Source organism: Anguilla rostrata, chromosome 2 (genome assembly GCF_018555375.3).
Source record: "Anguilla rostrata isolate EN2019 chromosome 2, ASM1855537v3, whole genome shotgun sequence".
Lineage (NCBI taxonomy): Eukaryota > Metazoa > Chordata > Actinopteri > Anguilliformes > Anguillidae > Anguilla > Anguilla rostrata.
Window position 1 is genome coordinate 33,704,380 of NC_057934.1, and position 18,712 is coordinate 33,723,091.

The 18,712-nt window shown below is 47.8% G+C and overlaps 1 long non-coding RNA gene across 1 annotated transcript in view; it reads right to left on the reverse strand.

The window, feature by feature from the left end:
• LOC135247840 (uncharacterized) overlaps positions 1-18,712 on the reverse strand; it is a 79,876-nt gene that overhangs the window by 37,923 nt on the left and 23,241 nt on the right. The window contains exon 2 of the long non-coding RNA XR_010328314.1: positions 9,183-9,293. This is a non-coding gene — a long non-coding RNA (uncharacterized LOC135247840). The remainder of the gene's footprint in view (positions 1-9,182; positions 9,294-18,712) is intronic.

Consider the following 18,712-nt stretch of genomic DNA (forward strand, 5'->3'; position numbering starts at 1 on the left):
TCAAACAACCTGGTATGTTTATTAGGTTCATTAGCATGAACTGCTAATTTCAGGTTCTGCCACAGCACCTCCATTGGGTTCAATAAAGAACCTTAACTAGGCCATTTTTATTTTGTTTCTTTTCAGCCATTCACATGTGAACTTGTTTTTGTGTTTTGGATCTCTTTTTTTGCTGTATAGCCTAATTAGGCTAGGCTTCAGCCCACAGACAGATGACCAGACATTCTCCTTAAGAATTGCCTGGAACAGAGCAGAGTTCACGGTCGCTTCAATAATGGAAAGTCGTCCAGGCGCCCAGGCAGCAAAGCATCCCCACACCATCACACTACCACAGCCGAGTTTGAGTAAGAACCATGTGCTTACTGTGAAATGCTGTATTTGCTTTACGGCACACATAACGGGACCTGTGTCATCCAAAAAGTTCTACTTTTGACTCTGACGTAGGCTCGGGTATCATCCAAGTGCTTTTTTGCAAATATGAGGCGAGCATTGATGTTTTTCTTGGTTAGCAGTGGCTTCCGCATTGCTACTCTCCCATGAATGCCCTTTTTGTCTCTTTCTTATGATGAACACTGTGCTTAGCTGAGGCTAGAGAGGCTTGCAGTTCCTTGGATGTTCATCTTCGGTCTTTTGTGATTTCCTGGATGAGTTGTCAATGGGAAGATTCACCACTATTCCAAGTGTTCTCCACTTGAAGATAACAGCTCTTTCACTGGAGTCCCAGGGCCTTGTAACCCTTTCCATATTGATATATTTTAACTTTCGTATTGCATCTCTTCTGGAATTTCATTTGATCGTAGCATAGTGTGCTTGCAGAGACTACTACACTCGGATGGCAAGGTTCAATATGAGAGTGATTTAGATTCAGGCTGCAATTAAGCCTGGCTATGCTCAATCATCTGTATCTAATTATCAATTAAATTTAGTTAATTGGTTGACTGAGTAACTAAGATTACTTATTCACATGGGTGTCTGATAACTTTTTTCTTTAAATAAATGAAATATTCTTTTTGTAATGAATGTAGTGTTTACTCAATTTCCCTTTGTTTAATATTACATTTTGTCTAAAGATCTGAAAATTCAGTTTGAAAAATACTTTCTCACAAATACTTTTTCAAGGCACTGCAAATATATTAGACTGCACTAATGGATTAGTGCGTACAGCATCAAACAACTTACATGAGAAGTGTGTAATCGATTCAACAGTCCAGATATTTGGAAGCAGGTGAGCAAGTGATGCAATGCTGTCCGTGTTAACCCGCACCCCTAACCAGGAAATGGAACTGCGGGTATCCCTTTGCAAAATGCAAATGATTGGAGCAGGTGCATGATGCAGGTGCAAATGAAACCTCCACACAAATTACCAACTGCCAATCTGTAAAAACGGCAGGGCAATGGTTCTGTCTGTGAAAGCAACAGATGACACGGACGGTATCCTCATCTAGGATTGAATAATATTGTCCTGCCCTCGCAGTTATTATTTAATTATCAAGGCTATAATGTGCACTGCAGAGAGCATTGCACTTGATGTCCCATTAAGCTTATAAGGTGCTAAATTGGTTAGTGGCTTTTATTCTTTCTCCTCGTATTTACAGGGACCGTCCGCAGAGCATCTCTCACATTTAAATACAAATAATCAGCCTCGTTAATAAATGCGTTTTCCCATCTGTTACAGGTCACTGTCACCTTCCACAGTGTCACCAGATTTTGAACAAAAGGATCTCAGAAACGGTGCTCGAGTAACAAATGATATCTATCATTGATACCAAACTAGAACCAGGCCCGCCTCTCTAATTATGACTGACGGCTCGTTCTCGTAACGAAATCCAAGCGACCTCGTCAAGATGTGGCCAGTCGTCCAGCCCCGAGCTCCCAGCAGCTCTCTGTGAGTCAGGCTCATTCGGAGTGCGCAGAGCCGAAAACGATACCCAGGAAGAAGTGATCGGCGCTCGGACATTAAGGAATTCAGGAATAATCAGGTGGGGGGGTGACAAATAATTCCTGACCTCAATTACCCAGCCTTCTGAATGCATTTGTTCTTATGTGGTCTAACCCACGGTTACATAAAATGATAGGTGGGACGGCGGCGTGAAGACGCGAGGACGTGTGCGGTGGAGACGGCACTGCGGCGGAGGAGGGACAGGGAGGTCCGCTCTGACAGACAGCCATCCCAGCCTCAATCTCCGTGACAACATTTCAGAAGGTGGCCTGACCCTCAGTGTCGGGGTCAGGGCCCATTACATTTCAATTTAGTCCATTCAAGATATCGACTGAAATTCAATGAATGAATTGAAAAATGTTTATAATGTTCTATGGGGATTTTACAATTCTGAACTGGCTGAATTTAAACAGAATTGACCCCAAACCCGCGTTTTTTCTCAATAGTCATTAAAATACACTCCAAACTAAAAGAGGATAACTATGGCAACAAATGAACTAATGAAGTTTACATGCAAATACACTTTTGTATAAACATAGTAATATTGCATATAATTAGTGAAAATAATATTTGAATATCACGCCCAACGGTGCACATTTACTGCCCTCTTTTAAAATTTAACTGTCAACAATGAATTGCATTTCCATCCTTGCAGGAGCTAAATGAAGCTTAGTGGGGCTGCCTGACAGAGCTTTTGCAACAATGTTCCAGAAAGTTCCAGGTAAGAGAGAGTAATTACACTAACAGAGGTGATTTTCTTTTTTATCAATCTGCCCCAGACTGCACAGAAAGGCATTCTGGCAGTAAGCCTGTTGTAGCAGAGGGAAGACTGACCATGAATATTTTGGCCGAACGCACATAGCTTTATATAGGCATTACTTTCCTAGCACTCCTGCAAAATATGGCCAAATTACAAGCTAATGAAATTGCACGGGCGTGGCTTCTCACAAAAATGCTAATAATTAGGCTACATGAAATTTGGTACATACATACACAGAAGGAAAGCGATTTCTTTGTACAGAACTAACTGGCCAGCTATGCTATGATTCAGCACATGATGTGCAGACAGATAAGTAGCTATCTGAGTGACAAGGATAGGAACAAAGAGCATGCTTGAGAGTAGAGGGGGAAACAATCCACATTATGTTGATTTCAGTCAGCCTGCTGATGATTTCAGTCACTACATTCACTATGATTTCTTTGCAACTAGAAGACAACACACTCTGCAATCACCCATGAAAAGCAACACACAATGAAATTACCCAACAGCAAACATAAGGGACCATAATCAAATGGCAATGCACTGTTACAGAAGAACACATGCTTAGTTCAATCTAGTCTACATTTTCATACAATTAATTAAACTTGACCAAATATTAAGCATTAAGAATGAAAAAATAGGATTAATTCATTAATTTTGTTTTATTTATTTGACAGGGACACAGATTAAGTTATCAAGTTACATTTCATTGGATGTCTTTGGGCAGGTAGAAATAAAACAAATATGCAGACAACAGTACAATGATGACTGCAATCTCAGACATACACAATGGCAGTGCTGACAATAAAAATCCATGACTGAGCTCCCCTTTTGACAGCCAATGACAGTTAACTCAATTTCCCACATCCAATTGTGCGCTCTCAGAATTTCCATAATGACCAATCCCAGCCATCAGATGCCCAAAGACTAAATAAGTGAACTGCCGGTTACTCAAAATTCTTCAACAGCTTCCTAAAAAAGCAGCGTTAACAAAGTTACGCTCTCGGTGAGGAGCGCACGTGACAAGAACAGAATATCGATAATCCAAAATGGAGGAAAAGATGGGCTTGAGCACCGCAGTAAGGCGTACGGCCCGCATGCAGAGCAGGTTCAATGTCCCCTTTGCCTTTGAGACGTCTGCCCGATGCATTTAGGGGTGGCCTCTGAGAGGGGGGTTCTCTAAGCAGAATGATATCGGGCGGTGGCAAGCGGTGCGATGAGAACAGCCACAGAGAACATCTCTGACTTGAAACAAGCAGCCAGAGACGTCCTCTGGGACCAGGCGCAAGGGGAAACAACGGTAACCGAGGTACGCAGAGGCATTACGAGGGCACTGTAATGCACGCGTGACAGCAAAGGAAAGCTGTAGCCCTCGTCTAATTTGATTTGTACACAATGGACGCGAGCTACGCCACTGCTGCGGATCTGTACCGGGCCTAAACGTCGGCATAAAATACAAATGCTTGACTTGGTTAATTTGCTAAAGTTTTTCTATTAGCTTTTTCTCTTTTACTTTTTAATTTTAGTTCTTTAATTAATCATGTGCATTTTCCCATTTACAGGGGCTGCTAAATGGACTGCTGGAAAGAAATGGACGATAAATTATTCCGGTCCAGTGACTGACAATAATTTCTCCTTTCAAAGAGGCTGGCTTATCTGGTGGACTGGATCTCTCCATGGGTCAGAAAAATAGGCGTCGTAAGTCCTTCTGCACAAAAAGGTCAATTGGCTGCGTTGCCCACAATTAGCTCCCCACGCCCTCCCTTTATTTGCTGATCAAAGCCAGTAAATCTCATAATCCCTGGGAACGGTCGGGCCGTCGGTACGCGTAGCCGCTATCGTGACCATCGCCGCTTCACTCAAAAGGCCTCGCAGCAGCAAAACATCCCGGCCTCGCGAAGCGGCGCTGGCTCTGGCTCCGGCTCCGTTTCCACAGCCAAACAACAATTTCATGGCTGGAGAGGCGCGGAATAATGATATAGCCCCCGAGCGGACACATCGATCAGCGGGCCTTCTCAGAAATGAGACTACGTTTTTTGATGGGTAAGCGCCGGAGGCTTCCGGGGTCCCAAAACGCGGCCGATATTATAAATCCACACGCGCCGCACAGCCGGAGAAAGCCCATCTACCGCGCTGTGGCAACACACGGCTCCAGAAATCCCATTTCAGAGATCCCTCCCCCCCCTGTCCATTTTTCACCCTGCAGAACGGCGCAAATGTCATACCCAGCTGCTTCGTCTTTTCAGACGGTTATGAAAGCGTACGTAACGGAAAATCGTTGACTCCCGGGTATCGCCGGCTTTGGTGACGGGTTCCTGCGAGACCGTCTTTCAAAAATGAACGGGCACCAACGTTATTCTGGTTAGAGACTAATAAGAAGAGCTCCTTTGGAAGTGACGCGTGTAGCGCACGTGTTGCCGCACACATGCGGTCCCAGGGCCCCCCCCCCGGTGAGTGCTGTATAATGTAATGTTAATTAGCTGCAGCTCTACAGGCCAGCATGCCCCCAAGGTTAGACCTGCAGATTGCCAGGGAGGGAAGAACAGACTTGCCGCAGTGAGGGTCAGCGGCAGGGTCATAAGCTGCTGTGAAATCCAGCCCCGTCTGCACTATGTCCGGGACTGCTCGATGTAGAAAGGTGCGGCTTTTCATTTAGGTCCTTTAGCATAAAACAGCAGTGGAGAAACTGGTAGTCTGGATGACCAGGACCACCATTTTCTGTTTTCTGTACCAGTCTGGATGACCAGGACCACCATTTTCTGTTTTCTGTACCAGTCTGGATGACCAGGAGCACCATTTTCTGTTTTCTGCGCCAGTCTGGATGACCAGGACCACCATTTTCTGTTTTCTGTACCAGTCTGGATGACCAGGAGCACCATTTTCTGTTTTCTGCACCAGTCTGGATGACCAGGAGCACCATTTTCTGTTTTCTGCACCAGTCTGGATGACCAGGAGCACCATTTTCTGTTTTCTGCACCAGTCTGGATGACCAGGACCACCATTTTCTGTACCAGGCCGGATGACCAGGACTACCATTATCAGTACCACAACATCAAACTGCGGCCCATCAAAGCCTCTGGGAACTCCCAGGAAATACTTTTTGCCCTTGACCGAACGCGGTTTACAAAGACATCTTTTTGGATCAGATTACTAGTCATTTCTGTTAGGCAATCTTCAGTTGGCTCTCCCTTGATTAGATAAGTAGGTGGGAGTTCCTGACTGCACAAAGCGCTGATTACCATTCTGACATCCCCCTTCTTAACTAACGTTAGCTCAGGCATGCCAGCAGCAGCAGTGTGGGCCTGAAGCACAGCCATCTGTCTCGGCATAGCCTGCAAACGTATTACCACCAGCGCGAGGTGAGAGGATCCATATCGCAGAAAAACTTTATTCATTTATATTTTCGAACGCGCCCTTCGCCCAGACTAATAGAAATATCTTAGCCAATGCAAGCTAGATATATGTCCTGGGTGTTTTTGTTATAGAATTTCTATCTCAAATTTTTTGAAACCAAATTAAATTTTACTTGGCTAGTTCTCCAAACCCTTGCTTTTTTTTAAAATCGCATTATCTGCCTAACTTGTTTACAGTATAGGCCTGCCTTGCCAATAAGGTGGAATTGCTCTTGTGATAAGAAACATCTTAGCAGGCTGCCTTGCCATGTAGCCTAGGCTAAATTAAGTTTATGGCAAATCTTGCAAAGAAATGGGCAAATTTTTCATGTACCCCGGGAAAAACCCTAGCTGCCCGCTGAGAACAGGGCAGTTAATTAAATTGCGTTTTTTAATAGAGTTCAGAAAACAAAGGGTGCATCTGTGAGGCAGAAAGTAAGAGCTACGTTTGTGATGTCATTTTCTTGAAAAAGTGAACAGCAGTCTTATTTCTTTTAACTCCTCGCTTTTCCGATGTTAGAAAATTACAAAACTGCGCAATTGCTTCTTAATACACTCCCCAGCATATAAAAAGCTAAAAGGTAATGGCGGTAGCAAGTTTGTAACCTTTCTGTGCAAATGGTACAGGCAAGCACATTTATTTTCCAGTACACCAGTAGGCACCTGGATGACTATAAATTGTGCTGTGGCCTGGGCTAACGGATTTGGCTGCTTGGTAGTCCCACAGGACTGATTTATGATTCGTCCTCCCCTGCAAACACAAACCCAAAGGTTCTGTACATGCAAGGGAGCGATCCCCGTTTCAAGTCACCTCTTGAAAAGGAAAGGGTTTTTGAAACGGAACGTAACTCAACTTCAGAGCAGGTACTTTTATTAAATTATCCCAACTGCTGCCAGCTAAGGATCTCAAGTTTCCCAAGAATGTGGCCAGGCCTCTGCAGCATTATTACAAGCCTGGACCCAAGGAGTGTCCATGTATACTGCATGAGACAGAAGTCTTAAGCCGGTCACCCACCGCACGCGTAGCGGCCGCTAATGCACGACGGGCGTACTATGTCCGTAGTTGAAGTACTGTTATTACAACGGCAGCGGGCGACGTCCTCTACACCAGCCGCGAACGCGGCGCGAACTGCGTGCGAAACTTGTGCGACACAAGCGAACTGAATTTTTCGGCTTGCCGCGCAGCATGATGACCTGTTTACAAACAGAAACATGCTCTAAAATGGTAGTTATACATGCTCTGATTTATATTTCATCCTTATATTACTGGAGGTGTGTCCCTAGTTCCCTCTTGCAGTAGTGGAGAACAAGAGAACAAGATAAACACCAGATATTTTATAAGCAGCTAAAAAATACAAGCCTTTTCGTTTTTGTATTGTCCTGGCAGAAAAAAAAAATTAAAACTGGAACCTGGGAAAAAGGCAAACTTAGTTTTGTTATCTTATTTTGCGGAGGGGGCGGGGTAAATTCGAAAATACACAACAGAAAGACGTAGCCTATTGAATGATGTAGAAGTGAATGCACTGAGCAGCGGTTTGTTAGCTCAAAGTGTTGGAAGGTAGTTTTTAACCAAACACTGCTCAGCGTATTTGACTTCTCTGATGTCTTCGTTCGCCGTGCTTTCAAAAAATGGCTTGTTAATAAAAATAAGATAATCCACAGAGCTTTAAAAGATCTGATTATTTAGTGGTCTTGCCGATGAAAATGCACCTACTTTATAAGTGAAGTTGTAAGCAAGCCTTTATTGCACTTGTACTTCAAAGCTTCCGGTGTTCATGGCGTTGTGGTGTTCATATCCCTTCAAGTTTAAACTGTTATGCTATCTTCTTGATGATTAGCTGATTGTATGAGGCTAAATCTGATCACTTAAATGTTTTGACGTGAATAACAAGATGACAGGAATTCCCAATGGTTGATTACGGATTATTTATTATTATTATTATTATCATTACATATTCTTCATAAAGTTGGCACGCTTATTAACCAAGCAAATGAATACAGTTTGAGATTGATTATTATGTAGGCTACGTTGCGATTTAAGCATATGGTAATTCTTTAAAGCATTTACATATTTTTGATTTGATTTGAAGTAAGCAATCTTTTTACCCTATCCAGTTTCATCAGGTTTCGGTAGCTTCAGCACAAACTTTCTAACGTAGGCTATATACATGAGTTAAGAAAATATCCTGTTACTTTGGGGGGCAAAAGCAGGCCTCTCGCTGGTTCACCTGGCGAATCTCATGAAAGGGGTCCAAATGAAATGCACCCTATAGATACAGTGGGCATCCACTTAAGCCATGTCTCCTTAGGTCATCCACAGAGAAGCACAGAGATGCAGAGCAGGTGTTCAGAGCAGGGGACGCCATTGCGTCGGTGGTGTCTTCTGCCCACATATGATGATGAAGTCGGAAGCAGATCACCAATGTAAATATGAAACTGAATCATCTGGAATCGCTTGGTTTGGGAGTATTCATTGGTCTTTCTGATATACCTCCTATATCTGTCCTCAATTTCCAAATACTGGAGTGAACCTGAAACCTCCATAAAGGTCTTTGATTGTCAGTCCGTGCCAAAGGAAACAAAATAGAAAGAACTGTGCAACAAATGCAGTCTGGCCAGGAGGTCGTCTGCATTCCTTCCAGTAGATGGTAAGTAATATTCGCTTCTTTCCAAAAAAAAAAAAAAGAAAAACACTGTTGAAGATGACCACACTCCTGCTGTTTCGCAGCCTTACAATATCTCACTTCATTTACCCCAAGTTGTGGTGTTTCTGTTACAAATGCGGTGATTACGCAACTGTTCATTAGGAAAACTGTATCCAGACACACGACGCGGAGTGTCAACCAATCTCCGTGTCTGAAACTTCAGCCCAGAAATAATCTACTTCAAGCAACTGTTCTGCAGCAAACAATCACGTTGCAGAAAATGTGAAATAAAGTTATCCGACCAAACCTAAAATTTCATCAAGGTGAAAGGCGGGAAAGCTGCAGCCTAGCAATCGAAAGCAAAAGTGACCTTTTGTGACTGCTGACCGAGAGACGGGTCGAACGGGCCTGTGGGAGCCCTCGTTCCGGAGAGTTCCGGGGCTTACCGTGGGTGGACGGCGGGAGGGGCTCACAGGGGCAGGGGTCCGTGTTCCTCTGAGCCGGGCCGCAGCCCCGGTTCCATGCCTGAGCGCTGAGTCCGACGGCTCTCTGCAGGGCTGAACACACACACAGATCCCGGGTGAGGAGCAGATACACTCCGGGGGCCGGACGGACAGGCCCGAAGGGTACGTGCCGAGGCCCCTCGCTGTAGTGTGCCAAGGTGGGGGGGGGCGGGGGGGGGCGGCTGGAAGCCGGACAGGACCGCTGCCAAGGCTGGAGCACAAAGGAACACGGAATAAAGGAAGCAACTGGGGAGAAGGAGTCATCTGTCAAGATCATTTTTGCTACTCTGGCTCCGGTTCAGGGGAGCGGCCGAGTTGTTGCCGCCAGCGCACCTTGACCCGAGCGGTTCTGGATCGCCGCCAAGAGGGAGCAGCGGGCCGCGCTTCCGTCGAGCTCCCAAAAGAATTGCAACCGCTGTGACGCCACCGTGAAGCACAGTCCGACCCGACTTAACGGGCGACCGCTAACACGTGAGACGCAACGCCTCCGGCGTCGAGTCCAGGGAGCTCTGCTCGAAAGGGTACCCTTCATTTTAGCACATAGAGTGTTTATGCGTCGCCTCAGTGTTCCTGGCTTTGCCTGGGGTGACCCCGCAAACCCAAACCCCTGCGGCGCTGCATGGTCTCCTGGTGCTTCAGACGCTCCACAGTAATTTAAAGCATCAGAACCACGCCCGCAAAATGGAAAACAGTCCAGGGAGTGATAGATAGATAGATTAATTATGCTTAAAATAAAAAAATATTTTAATGACAAATTTGCTCATGTGTGGATAATCCGAGGTGTTCTGCGGGCATCTAACCTGATTAGATCACACTTAATCAACGGGAGGAAGAGGTCGGTTGATGAACTGACTATTCAGCCTTCGCAGCTTAGATACGATACAACCTTTTCCCAATTATACAAACTGTAGCCGACAGGCATTTATAACCCTCTGGCCCAGCTCCATACACTTCCTCCAGCCCTGTACAGGGCCCTTCACCAAAGCAGGCCCAGGGGATGCCTTTGTGGTATGTTAAGATCATTCTTCCACTGTCTCCACTGCTGATACGCATCTTTATCAAGTCCCCCCTTTTTCACATCTAGTCGGGGGGTAGGGGGTTCGAAATGTGGTGCAGCGCGAGCCAAAAGCCCCCGTGCGGAGTGAAAATAGGAATTTCGGGGGCCTGCTAGGCTCCGTGGATCTGTTTCTTGTTTACGCTCCAAGTACCCAAGGACGATTTGAGGTTGAGCGTGCTCGCTGGCCGTAGCAAGCAGCCCAGTTTAAAGACTCGGGGGCTTTATCGAGTTTGAAACTGGCAGCTCCCGCAGCCGGCAGGGCAAGCCCATGTGCTTCACATTTCAAAACACACTTTTCCAACATACGGATAAAACCACAAAGGTGCCACGAGAGCTATCGCTGCTGGAGTGAAAGACACTGAGAGCGAGTGTACGAATAAAAAAAATGCTCCAAAACAAACATCAACACACTGACTTATTTAATTCCAGAGCACCCGAGTATGAGCAGAGGGAAACGTATTTTACTGCTGATTTTGCACTCATTCCAGACCAGGCCTGTGTGTACAGTATTCCTCTGGCACATGGCTGGCTGTATTAACATCCACTGTCCTGGCGCAACCCTGTGCATTAGGGCTTACAATACAGTGCTTCTAAGCCTTACTACAACCTAGCCAAAACACCAGGACGACAACCATCGGTACAGTGGGGTTAATTAGCTAATTCCATGAAGATAACCAGTAAAGATAATAAGAGCCCAGCTACTTCCTGTGTAGCGTCATTGTTCTGCAGCAGGACTCTGCTCATTCTCAAAGCTGTTTTTAATCTTTTTTGCAGCGAGTGAGAACCCTTGTTAACATTCTAAACATGTCAACCACTGGCATTTCCATTCGTGTCAGTTCCGTCCTTTCCGTTCCACAGTGCAAGACAGCGCTGCAACATCTACTGCAGCACGTTCTTCTAAGCTATTAAATACTTTCTCTGTTTAAAAGCTCCACAGTCCAGCGTGTCAAATAATGGCATGAACAAACAGGCTCTTTAAGATATATAAGTTTGTAATTCATGTAAGTCATCCTCTTTTTAAGCCATATGGTAGGGCTCCAGGACATATCTAATCACAGTTTTTTTTTTTAAGCGTAATATGAATAATCTCTCCCAGGCAGTGTATCAGTTATCTTATATCTTTTTTTCTTTAAACATACTGTACCTGATGTGGTAGTAAACAACCAAAATTCAGACACCACTGGAAATGCTTCCAGGAAGAAAAAAAAAACATCACCACTGATATCTAACTGGGTGTTGATAAGACCCTGTAGCTTCCATATGACTGAAAAAGAAGATCACATAGCTAGAAGCTGTATGACCTTGCTGCTGATTGGCTGCACCCCCCCCCCCCCAGCCAGTCAAATTCCAGATACATATTCAGGGATGAAAAACATTCAAATGTCATGAAACTTAACAATAATTGATCATCTAGGAAATGTCAGCACAGCAGGCTTGATGTCGGTTACTCACAGTATTGCCACCGTATTGGATTTTCTTTTTGCCATATTTCGAATTTCATTGTCTCACAGTTCACCTGTGTGATGTATTCATGAAACATTCTGATAGTTAGTCCTCATATAACCTACCATATATACTTGGGAATTGGGACTAGATGTTTAAAATGCAGCAACATGTTTTTCTGTGTTGAAAAGGGCCCCCATAAACCAAGGTCAGACCAAAATTCATTCTTTTGAAATTGTTTTCCAGTTTATTGTCTATTCAGCTAATGATCTAGTGAGTTAAAGCATACGATTAAATGGCGACTGTAGTTCACTCTATGTGAAATTCGTTAAGTTCGTCCCTGTTCCTCGCAACGATTTTTGTCTATATTTGGCTATATTTGCATGACAGAATTCAGCTACTATATTCTATTTATTCTTTATACCTAAAAAGTTTGTGTTCAATTCCAATCTGTCATCCTATTGTGGCCTGCACTACAGTGAAAAACAACCAAAACCAGCGCTATAATCCAGTTGAACAAGGAAGCAGTGTGCGCAGGAGGCAATTTGAGTCCTGCTTACAGCAGGGCAAACCCAAATAAAACTGTCACAGGCCGAGCAGGTGAGACCTCATTAGACGCAGGCCTCATCCGCCACACACATCTAAACCAGGCCCCTTTTTTACGCAACGGTCCCTCACAACGTCCTTGTTACAGGAACCGACCGCGACGCATTCTCGATATTTCATTTGAGCCCTTTCCCCCTTCGCAGCGCTTACCCCGATCCAAAATGTGTGTTTCTCCTACGGCGGAGGCCCGGGTCGTTTGGGGTCTTCGGTGGGACGGGCGAATGCAGATGCGAGTGGCAGGGAGCCGCAGGAGCTGGGACTAACAGCGGTATCTGCATTCAGCTCTCTCTCTCTCTCTCTCTCTCTCTCTCCCAGGCTCTCCTCAGCCTCGGGCAGCGTGCCGCTCAATCCCTCGCACGCATTACGAGCGAAACGCGGCGGTACGGAAGAGCGGCGAAGGCGCCCGTCGCTCAAAAGCAGTCTGCGCGACTGACGTCACCAAGGCTGCGTTTCACGCCGTAACGCGGGCAACCGAACGCAGCTGCGCGTTACTTCACTTCTGTATCACTCGAGAGTGAAAGTCACTGTTATCCAGGGTGACTTTCAAAAGTGAGTAACGTTGGTGTTAGGCGGCAGGCCCCAGAGGTGGGGATCTTGGCGGGTGTGCAGGGCCTGACGATCTTTTGAAGTTATCGCAGAGCGGTGCCGCTAGAATAGCACCGAGGTTTAGAATTTCTATGGAGACAAGATCGGTGGCCACTATCCGGAGGCGAGAAGGGGAGTGACATGGTTCGGGACTGGGGATGTACATGTGAGCAGCAGCATTTTGGATAAGCTGCGGAGGTTCACTGGTGAACAGAGGGAGACCAGAGAAAGGGGTTTCAGCAGTCCAGAGAGGAAATGACCAGCACTGTACTGTTAGAGCAGGGTTGAGAAGGTCATCAGGAAATTTAAACGGAAGAATCTGCACACCCCGCATACCACCGTGTTTTCAGAGAGGAACAGAGAAGAGTCCAGTTGCACTCTGAGGTTCCTAATAGATGAGGAGGTTGACAGAGGTGAGTCAAAGGTCAAAGGGGGAGGACTTAGCAGGCAAGCACAGAATCTCGCTTTTAGCCAAGTTGAGCTTTGCCATCCAGCTTGAGATGTCCAGTATACAAACTGAGATGCATGCTGAATCACACAGATGCATCATCGGATGAGTGAACCAAGTGACTTCAATTAAACAGAAGAGGAGAGGACCAAGGACTGAGCCCTGAGGGACACCTGTAGAAACATAATGAAGACCTGAACACCACCCCATGCATGGTAGGAAGTAAAATTAGCACCACGCAGGATGAAATCCAGAAAGGAAAAAAAAAATAATGACTACTTGCACTATAGTCCACAAACAGAGCTACTAAAGGGGAAATGAGTAGTCAGACTAATATGATTCATGCAGTACCAAAATACCCTATGTAAAACTGAATAAAAAACAGAAAGCAATGTCACCCGGTCACGTTTCCTGACAACATTCATACTGCATCACTACTTACTCACAGTCCAATTGATAGGCACAGCAGGTTAAATCCGATGCGTTGTAATCCAACAAAACAGACACTTGATGCCCACGTGCGTGAAGGAAGGGAGACGCCGCGATCGATGCAAGCCGGCCCCCGGCCCCCGGCCCGCGCGCGTGACGACCGAGAGCGAGCGCTGACCGGAGGCGCCAAGCAGAAACGCAGGATCTCCGGCGTGTGCAAATACGAGCAGTGAGTCACCGCGGCCTCCGAACAGACCTGCCCTTGTGCCGCCGCGAGTTTACGAAAGAGGGAGAGCAGAGAGCGCCGAAACCACAGCCGCGGCTTCGCCTCGGGGGCCAGAGTGACAATGGACAAAGGCGGCTCGACAAACGTCCTCGCTGCCGCTAGTCACGCTCCCCCACACAACGCCCCGCTCACATTCAGCCGTCGCTGCCGAGGAGCAGCCGCGGCTCTAACAGACGGAACCTCTCCAAGGGACTGAAAACAAGGCCGGGAACGTTCAGAGAGCGGTGCGGCAGGGAGACGTGGACTCCGTGTTATGAACGACTCCAGGGTAACCACAACCAACAAATCTGGTCTATCCACGGCAGGGGTCCCCTAACTGGCTCGGGGACAATTCCACAAGCCCATTTACTGACCCCACATTCGTGCTAGAAGAAAATCACCCGAAAGCATTCGACTTGCGCGGGGACGGTGCAAAAGAAATATTTTACCACAGGTTGGGGAATGGCCTCCGGGGTTACGGCTTAAATATTTTGAAATAAAGTAAGCTTCTCCTTAATTTTGTTTTTGGGAACTAGAAAAGGTGATGAAGAGGTGAACTACCATCAATATTAAGTTGACAGAAGTACTAAACAATAGTACATGGAGCAAGCAAAGTCATTCATAAATGAACATAACCTAGCTTTGCTGCAAGTTCGTAAGCATTGGGTTCGCATAGCTAATGACCTTGTAGCGAGGCTAGGGTATTTTTAGGCAATCAGCCAGTTAGGAGACAAGCAGGCACATCCATCGCACTGCTCATCCTCAGGAAAGCTTATGAAACATCCACCCCCCGGTTTCAATAAACACACAAGACACGCATCCACGCATCCACACCCGCAAACACACATGCGCGCGCACACAAACAGACACACACACGAGCACGCACGGCCACACGCAAAGACTTAAACAGGCTGCCGTAAAAAGCAGGGCCGGGGGGAATCCGTGTCTGGCGAATCCAACGATGCGCGGTGGAGACGGGAGCACGCGCGGCCCCAGTAAAGGACGCTGGGAGCACGGGCCGCCCCCCCCCCTTTTAAATGCGCCGGGATTAGCGGAGAGGAGCGCCGCCGCTCTCGCGCTAAAGAGCCCAAGAGGTGTTTGTTTTCGCAGCGTTCTCAGGCGAGGGTTTAGAGCGGCGGGACGAAGCGACGTACTTAATTCCCTCAATCGGGTTTAAAGCCTCGGCTGCCGCCGTTCCCTGTTAGCCTGGCCGGCTCTTCCCGAATTTCCTCCGCTCAATGCAACACACAGCTTGTTTCCCTTTGTTCACTTTGAGACCAAACAGGCAATAAGTACAGGCACGGGGGGCACTGCATTCAGTCACAGGGGTGAGCGCTGAACTCAACTCAGTTGTAATTAGAAGCAGACATTAGGCCTCCTCCTAATAAGAGCAACTTGTTTTCGCTTCCTTTGGGCCCAAACAAAAAATGTGAAGGCAATTCAGTTAATGATAATGTAAAGGGGCCATTCCATTCCATTCAATCACCCTGCGGTAACTTGACTTAACTGCGTTAATCAGACCGTTATCTAATCGCAAACTCTTTATGTGAGTCACCTCAAGAGGTGGTGAAAATCATTTTTTTTTAAAAGAGATCACTTTCTCGACAGAATGAAAAAGAGATTTATCATCCGCACGGGCAGTAAACAGTGACATTTTCAGCAGAACCTGGACTGTGCCAGCGCCGACTATGGCCGGCAGCCCTGCAGGGGCGGCACACAACCGGCTAGCGTCAGCCTAGCTTTCGGTCAGCTTTGGGCGGCAGCACCACACCGCGCACCGCTGACCCCTGCGTGGCGACTGGATGGATCACGAGTTTAACCAATTGAGATCAAGCGGCCAAAAAAATGGGCTGCGTTTTTTAAGCTTGCGTCCTGGTCTGGTTGAGATATGTTACTCACAGGTGCCAGTATAGGTGTTTTAGCCACCCGTTTCAATGTAAGTCAATGCTAACAGTACGGTAAAAATGCAAAGTCAATCGTTTTTTCCCCACAGGAAAATGTAGTCACAGTAGGCGTTTTTCCTTAGTCTAATGTCTCCCCGTGTGCCGATCTGTTAAGTTATTGTTATTTGGACAAGATTTTCATATTTTGCGGAGGAATTGTGGACGGTGTGCGCCACTGCCAAGTTGTGTGCTTGGTAGGCCACCGGACTTCATGCCCATAAGGTCCCCATTTTTCCCTACTGCCAACATGGCGGTCCCCACAAAATACAATCCCTGGGCTTCAAAACGTTTTCACCGAGCCCGTGGTGAGACAATGGGTGACATCACAGTGACACTGTCCATATTTTTGTCTGCAGCCCGTGGTTGAGATGCGCGTGAACCGTTTCGTTCCGACTCGTGTCTGTGTGAGCCCGACCAGCGGACTGAGGTGTGAAACCACGTGCTCCAGAGGAGCGTATAATGCTTGCCTGCGCTTTCATTACATTACATTACATTACAGGCATTTAGCAGACGCTCTTATCCAGAGCGACTTACACAACTTTTTACATAGCATTTTACATTGTATCCATTTATACAGCTGGATATATACTGAAGCAATGCAGGTTAAGTACCTTGCTCAAGGGTACAACGGCAGTGTCCTACCCGGGAATCGAACCTGCGACCGTTCGGTTACAAGCCCAGTTCCTTACCCACTGTGCTACACTCCGCTTTCCCGAATTGACACCGAAGGTTGCCATAAGCACTGCAGCGCGATCATGACTCAGCATTGAAAATCTGGGATGAAAAGGAGCGTGAAAGGCCTGAGCTCTTCTGAGGGCTTTGGATGATGAGACGAGTCTGCCCACAATTCTCAGAAACCGCAAATGAGCAAACTTGGATAAGTGGCATGGCGTATAGGGCTGGCCATTACAGTGCCCATCAGATGACAGAGGAAATAGTTAGCACATAATAGCCCTATAATCTAGCCCCAATCCAGGGTAATTCCAGCACTGGAGAGGTGTATTGTAAAAAGGGGGGGGGATGGGGGGGGGATGAATCATGAAGTGAGGATAACTTCAGTCTAGACTCACAGTCGAGCTGGGGGGAGGGGGGAGGGGTCCATGTGAGCCATCTGCACCCAAGCAGATAAATCTCAATTAGACAAGAACAGCTAAAAGAGAGAGAGAGAGGGAGACAGGCAAGCTCCCTCCTCCCTCTCCTCATCTTCAGTGCAGAGGCCAGATTTAGCATGGGAGCGCGGGTTTCATCAGGGCGAACGGCAGCTCTTCCAACGCCACCGGACCGCGGAACGCAACGCCTTCCCATCAGCCCTTTGTCGCGGCCCTCGCTCCCTTTACCACAGAAAAATAAATCTCCGGACTTTAGCAGACAATTATTTCGCTGCTTCGTCGTCGCCGTCTCCGTTCGCCAAGGTCACCCTCAGCCTCTACTTTCTTCTCGAGAGCCTGACCGAAGGGTGCGAGCGAAAACAGCCGCGGCGGCCCGGCTTAAGGAAGAGGTCAGAAGGGTTCTCCTTTAATGAGCTGAAATCCTGCAGCTGGATGATCGGAACGGACTGAGGTTCCTCTGCTGTAGCTCACCAGTAATGGGGGGGGGGGGGGGGTGTTCCCATCGCTCACAAAAAGGTGGCACAGTCCCTAAGTGCCCCTGAGAGAAGAGACAGCGCGCGACTGTCCCTTATCGCCCGCGTCCCTTACGCTCCAGACCAGCTGACCCTGGGTGACCGGACGCCCTGACCGAAGGGCCTCCCAGCTCTCACCTGACTGGCTTTTCCGAGCGTCAGCCCCGCGTACCGCACCTGCTTTTTAAATAGCACGGTTCCACAGCAGCACTCTGGGCGCTGGGAAAGCAGCCTGGCCAGCTTGACTTCCTCCAGGGTCGTGCAGGGCTCGGAGAGCTCCGACACTGGCAGGTCGGCACGGTAACGTGCGGATGGGGGGGGCCGGCTGGGGGCATCAGAACTGGAGCCCACAGGGCCCCCCCTGATGAGAGACGCAGACAGGCTGGAAAGAAATGTGAATCCCACCCCCCCTTCTTTCTCTCTCACACACACGCACACACACACACACGCACACACACGCACGCACACACACGCACACGCACGCACGCACGCACACACACGTGCACACACACGTGCACACACACGCGCACACGCACACGCACACGCGCACGCGCACACGCACACGCACACGCACACGCACACGCACACACACCGTCCCTCCCCCCCTCGGCCTCCCCCACAGAACCATGTGCAACCCCCCTCCCCGGCACTCCTCCTCAGACAGGCTTGTCAAATCCAGACCACACCGGCGCGCGTCCCTCAGCCTAATTTAATTTAACACCCTGCCACTTCCCTGGCGGGGCGGGGCGGCGGGGGGGGGGAGGGGGCTTTTTTCCCCCTGGCTTTGTTTGGCGTCCTTCCGCCCCCCCCACCCCCCCCCGGCCGGCACTCGGGCCACGCTCGCCCGTTAAAAATGCAGGTCACAGCGCCGGCGGGTCGCACGTTAATGACAGGCGCACATTTCCATCTCCACGAGCGCTCTGACTGTCAGGGTCACATTTCCACCGCTTCTGAGAATCAGGTCGTATGCAAAGGCGACTCACGGATGGCGCGGGATGACAAATGAGCCGCGTGTGACGCAGGTAGGTATCTGTCAGGTGTCTGTCCCCTGCGCATCTCACCCATACTAATATGTT